Genomic DNA, 6,822 nt, shown 5'->3' with positions numbered 1-6,822 from the left:
TTGTTTACTTTTTAAAAATTCTTGACATAGGCCTACTACAAATATTTTCTCAAGAGGTACCACTGTTTGCTAGTTGTCTGCTGATGTTGCATAACCTTTTTAATGTTTTTGGGAATAAATCAAGATGTTTTTTTTTAAATGTAAACAAACACCTGCCCCCATTACAATGACCAGGATCTCGGAAAAGGCTGGGAAAAAATCTCAGGTACTGACAAGTCCAGGGTAGTGTGAGCATTACAGCTGCATGTTGATAGTGGCTTAAGTTATCCTTTAATTGAGTCTAACGCACCATTCTAGCTCGTAACTCTGCAATTCTTGGCGTTTCCTTAGTTTTCCCTACATCAATGTTGTAAATGGAAGTTTGGAGAAAAGTGAAAAAGTTGTTCAAGGCAGGACTGTAAGATGTACCAAAGACAAAGTGGGCCTTGAAAGAGTTTCATCCAGGGCTCCGACTGAGGTGGTGCCTTGGCATGGAAGTGCGTGCTTGTCGATGGCAATGAAGAAGGAGTGAATGCTGCTTTTTGTGGGTCCCTGTGCAAGGAGGTAGGGCTGACGGCTTTCAGTGATGTTGTCTAGATGCTGCTGCAGGCTTGTTCCCGTCTATGACAAAACACATTCAATAACACAATTTATTAGAACAATAACATGACATCACTCTCAACTCTAAAAAATAAAGGATGTAAGAATGTTATGTTACTAGTGGTTGACTCAGGTTTGAGGGAATGATGTGGAGTGCTGTTGGCCCTGGCAGTGGCAGTTGGCAGTGAGGGTGACCATGTTTAAAATTATGTTAGAAAGTGTAAGGGTAGAGGAGTAATGTTTGAAGAGGTGGGCTCAATAGTGGACTCATGTTTGAGGCTGTGCGTGTGCAGGATATTATTCGTATAGTGCACACTTCAAGCTTTCATATGGTATATAACAAGCTACGATTGCCAACTGCAGAATGACTCTAGAGGCCAAACATGTTACTGCTGCTTTTCATGCCTCTTACACTTGAATGACTGCACATCCTACCTGCACTACCTCAACACACACACTTGACTTGATAGTTTAGTACTAACTAGGGCTGAAACATTAGAGCATTCTGTTGCCATGTACAATATGGTGTAAAAAAAAAAAAGTATAGTGGGAGTGCGTTATACTACTGTTACCAGTCGTCATGGTAGAATATCCCTCCTGGTGGTGATGTTGGTGGTCACGGTGATGATGATGATGGTGGTGTTTTGTAGTGATGGTCTTTTTAACTTATTCACTTATTTATTATTGTTCTAGCCCCCTCTCCTCCTTTTTATGAAGCTGCTAATGCACTTTTTACAAATGCACTTTCACTTTTACTAATGTACTTGATGTTTTTAACAGAGATATTTCTATTTTCTTTAACATCTCTATTTCTATCTATCTTATATATACTTTTTTAACCTCCTGGTCCTGTGTTGCATGTATGCTGTCTGCTGTTTTTGCACAATCTGTATGTTACTGCTGCAACAAATGAATTTCCCCATGGCGGGATAATAAAGGGCATACTATACTATACTATACTCCCCGACTATAAATGGTGTGTGTGTTTGTGTGTGTGTGTGTGTGTGCCGGGGGGACGGTGGTGGTCTAGTCTGGTCTAAGGAAAGGCTTCATGTATGGGGTATGAAGTGTTGTTGGAGTGGAGGGGTGGTGGGAGGACTTGATTCATTGTCAAATATAATTCTAGTGTACCTTTTGGAATTTGATGAGGTGATCCACTGCATTAGATGCTGATATCTTCCCTGGCTTCTTGCGTCCCTGTGCGGATGGCGGTAGCAGATGTAGCAGCAGTATGATGGCAGACGTATCACTGTCCCAGCCTTAAGTCAAACAAGCATCATGTTAACATTCAGCCATACTTTTCCACCGTCCTCAATATATTTAGCAACATGCTTCTCCACATTCAAAGACTTACCATTTTCAACTTCAGTGGATGTCTCAGCATTGTGCATCAAATCAAGAAGGTCTGTGGAGGGGACCAGTCCATGGCTTTCCTTAATGACTCTTGCCCTGAAAGTGGTAGGCCATCTCTCCAGGAATTTATTGGCAGTCTGCTCGCCAAACATCAGTCTGAAATCCTGCTCTACCTGTAATTTGAAAAGGAAAAAAAAGGAAAGGAGGACAACTGCAGTCAGTACCTTGTGCAACATTTTACAATAGGCCTCACTCTTCAATCAAGTCAAGTCAAGTCGTCTTTATTGTCGATTTCTTTACATTAGTGGTCATACAAAGAATTTGAAATAACATTTCTTACTTTCCCATGCAGACATAGACGTAGACTTTAGGTGTGGACATAGACAATTTGACATAGACAATACGCATACATTACACCTAGAGTACCTATAAAATACCATTACAGACATATAATGAATGTAGAACTAGATGTCTTACCAGTCCTGGTGTGTCCAGGAACCGTGGAAAAACTGAGAAGACCTCTGCAGATTTGTCATGGTCATTGACCATTGCTTGGCGGTAACTGAAGGTGGTTTTCATTTTTTCACGGATGGTTTCCTCATCAGCAGAATGTCTCAACACAGCGATAGCGGATTCCACTTCCTCATCAGTCAGGACTTCGGCAGTAAAGGGTGTAGTACGTCCATGGCCTGGCCCACCAACTTTAAAACAAAAAAATTTTGTTGTTAATGTTTAGAACTGCACAGTTGTATATCTTCCTTTAAACACACTTCACAGGTTGACCATTCACCCACATTATAAATGTTACCTTTAGGAGATTTAACTGCTGGAACTCTTTCCTCAGAAGCCTTTCGTTGAATGGTCTTCAACCGCCATGCAATGTATCCTGAACCACTTTCCGGATCGTAGTAGTGTTCCTATGTATAATATACAGTATGCACAGTATAATGTACACTCATACGGTAACACTTTATTTTAGTGTTACATCTATTAGCACTAGCACATACAATGTTAATGCCTGTATACTGTATAAGTAACTTGTAAGGCAAGTACTAAGCAAAATCAAACATTTGTTAGGCATGTGTTTGCAAATGTCTTGTTCATGCACAATTAGGGATTTATTACCAATATAACCTTAGTAAGGACCTAACAAATGTTTGATTTTTGCTTAGTACATGCCTTCAAAGTTACTTATACCGGCATTAACATTGTATGTATTCGTGGTTATAGATGTAACACTAAAATAAAGCGTTACCATTCATACAAGCAACAGTTTGAAGGGGTGATATATTGTAAAACCTTTACTTACATAGCCATTCTGTGAGTATGGGTCTTCAAGATATGGAAACAGAGCGATAATCCCCTGTGCATACATCACTTTCACACTCCGCGGCGGCGAGGTCCTGGTGTATTCAATAAACAACATTATTAGAGGACACTGAACACCATAATCGAAAGAATAATTGCAATGATGTTTAACTGTCTCATGATAACACATTTGACCTATACTTACCCATGTGTTTCCGTCATTTCTGCAGCAAGTATGTTGATGAGCCGTCTTCTGGTTGAATCTGTGATTGATTTTGTTTTTGCATACTCCTCGATGATACGGTCACCTCCAGGCTTTGTAGTCAGGATTTTTTCAATCAGCTAAAAGATAACATATGAAGCAATGTATTTTGAAAAACTGTTGGTAATTCTGAAACAAACAAGATACATACACGATGTGCAAATTAAACCCCGTATATCCACCCACACCCACAAACTCACAGTTTTTGCTTCATAGTTGATGCGGCAAGGCCTTTTAGGTTGACTGCCTTGGGCTGCAACGGGTTCCTCAGCTGGCTCAAGAAGTTCCTCAGCTGGCTCAAGGGGTTCCTCAGCTGGCTCAAGCAGGGAGAAGTTGAGGATCACTGTGTCGTCAGATGCAGTAGACCCTGGAGATGATGTGAACTGAGGGTTACCTGAGCATTGGAAAATATTAACACAATTACATTACATTACATAGCTGATGCCTTTGAACAGAGCGACCTACAAGGAGGAAATTCAAGCAAGTACAGAGTAAGGGGTTGGCACAGAGTACAGCAGTATACAAGTAATTAGTAGCAAAATTTAGATAATAAACAAAGATATCTAGGTGCAGTGTACAGTTGCAACAGCATTGTCCAACACATGGTCAAATAAAATGTAGCAAAAAAAAAAAAAAAGATACATAAAAAAGTGTTAAACAATGGCTTCTAAGCAGTGGCTTACATAGTTCAACACTTCCACCTAAATGATGTATGTGTAAATCATATGCAAGTAGGCAACACTTACCAGGTGCTTCATTGGCCAATGAAACTAGGAAAGGTCCATGGAACTCTTTTATGAGCTCCTCAAAAACTTCGGCGTCTACCTCTGTGTTAGACTGGTCATAAACTTTGAGGTCCAACCATCTGTCTTCGGGGATGTTGAACTTCAAACTCACTGGAGTACAAAATAAATAGTGCACAAAATGATCTGATGAGAAATAATTGCAGTAGCCTATGTCACCACTTTAAGTTACATTAAGCTACATTAAGATAGGCCTACTTTCAATTCAAATTAGGCGACTAACCTTCTCTCAAGAAATCATCAAACGTCAGTTCAAGCATCTTTATGTACTTCTGCACTCCACCAAATGAGACACGCAACAGCATTTTCTGTTAAATTTGAGAAAGTTGAGAAACTGTTAATACCCGTCAACATATTCACACATTAACACACTCACACAGTTGGATCAGGAACACTAACGAGCTGGTTTGTAGGATACCTGTATGGGAGGCACTGATCAGAACATGAAACACAGTCATCCTTTTCCATGTCCTTATGAACTTCTTAAAGCCAACTGAGTTGCCTCAACACTACACATCCACATAACATCTGTTAAATAGATGATTGCATATAATTCTTCAGCAAAACATGGGAAAACAGGTAAATTGCTCCTAATTGCAGTATCCAATCACGTGGCCTCTCTCTCTCTCTCTCTCTCGCTCACACACACACACACACACACCTTCCCCATCACACTCTCTCCTCAGTTCACCCATTTGCGCTGGCCTTCAGCTGCACCAGTGTTCTAAACAAAACAGTTGTCAGGTCACACACACACACACACACACACACACACACGCACGCACGCACGCACGCACGCACACACACACACACACACACACACACACGACAGAGCGAGCCTGCCAGCGCGCGTGCACACACGACACCCTTTCCACACTCATATCCCCTTCCTCGTCCATTAATTGGATTGCATTTACCAAACTTGCAAAAATAAAGGCTAGTCAGCAGATGACTCTCAACTACTACAACTTTCAAAGCAACTGAAACGCGTCGACAACAATACACCCTTTCCTATTCCACTCACACTTCTTCCTCTGTTGAGCTGCACTGACGAAAGCTGCACCGGCTAAGCGAAACGCTAGAACTCGGTGGTTCTCAACAACAGCATGAGTCAAAAACACCACAGTTGACACCAAACCCATATTTGACGCATGTGTATGATTACCGGCATCGAAGACTTGGCAAGCCATGCAGGGACTAGTTCTAGATGTAGCTATGTTACGTGACGAATCAATAATCACTTTTATATACTACACGTGTGTCCACGCATGCCCAAACAGAACATTCCTGGTATCAAGCATCAACTACGAGCGGGCAGTTTAGCATGCTAATCTATGAGGTGGACGAGTAGATGAATCTCTCAAATCTACAATTTACCATAAAACTGAGCAACACTTAACTATTAACGGTTTCCAACACTAACATATTCTTAATGTTAACATCGAGCATTTCTGGTTTCAGAGCCACAAATTAAGCACGAGCAGCACATCACCTTGCAAAACATTGGGCACGTTCTCAAGTGAACTTTTGAACCGTTGCAATGCTAATGCCATTGGGGGAAACCCATACAATCTGGGAAACCACGTTGTCAAGCTAGCTAGCTTAGCACTACATTTTGGGGGTAACCCAAACTCAGCAAACAAGAGAAAACTTCAATAGGGCCTACTCACCACACCACACGGCGTCAGCATGCAAGCAAATGCAGTCGGATTTTGTTTTCATTTAAAACAACTATCCATTGGTCTACTTCTACAAGCTATGTAGCCTAATATTGCAGTCGAATGCATCAGTGAAAAATACTAATTGGCTAGCCTACATATATGCATGCCTAATTTAACCTAATACACATACAGTAGTCTATCATCAGCATCAGTGTATTGAAAAATGTTGGTCATAAACAGCAAAAACTCGATAAATATTCAAATCCACTTAGGCCTACCACGCAGGGAGAGAAACTACTTCCAACATGCCATGCCAGCTCCAGCTCCGGTTCTAGAATTTCCGCGGGGAATCATCACCCTGCAGAGTTATTTTGTCTGAGGAGTTACTCTGCCTTTTGTTATAACCTCTCTATCAAGAGAAAAATAGATTTACACTGAAATGTTGACACTCACTTTTTTACTCTCACTTTTGACACTACCATTTGGAGGAGTTTACTCTGCCTATTGTTATAACTACTCTATTCAGAGGAAAATGTGTTTACACTGCAATATTGACACTCCATTTTTTACTGTGTATCAGTGTTATTATACTTCTTTTATAATAGCCTGCATACTTTGTCATAATATGTCAACGAATTGTTATTGCATTTAAGATGTTTACTAATGAATAGCCCAAGTGTTCCATGCAACAATTTTATTTAGGGCAAAACACAACTGAATTTTCTCACAGTAAATGCTGTGGTGTTAAGTCAACACTTAGAGAGTTCATTTAAGTCCAAATGATGTCAAAGCAACTCTCCAAGTGTTAAATGAACACTGACAACATTCTATTGTCAACACATGACAACAGTGCGAC

The 6,822-nt window shown here is 40.6% G+C and overlaps 1 pseudogene; it reads right to left on the bottom strand.

Moving 5' to 3' along the window:
• Positions 1 to 216: 216 nt before the first annotated feature.
• LOC134442977 (uncharacterized) lies at positions 217 to 6,288 on the bottom strand (annotated as a pseudogene).
• Positions 6,289 to 6,822: the final 534 nt, after the last annotated feature.

The sequence above is a fragment of the Engraulis encrasicolus genome, unplaced genomic scaffold (assembly GCF_034702125.1).
Source record: "Engraulis encrasicolus isolate BLACKSEA-1 unplaced genomic scaffold, IST_EnEncr_1.0 scaffold_273_np1212, whole genome shotgun sequence".
Lineage (NCBI taxonomy): Eukaryota > Metazoa > Chordata > Actinopteri > Clupeiformes > Engraulidae > Engraulis > Engraulis encrasicolus.
The sequence above is the reverse complement of the archived record's forward strand: the minus strand, read 5'-3'. Positions and strand labels throughout refer to the sequence as shown.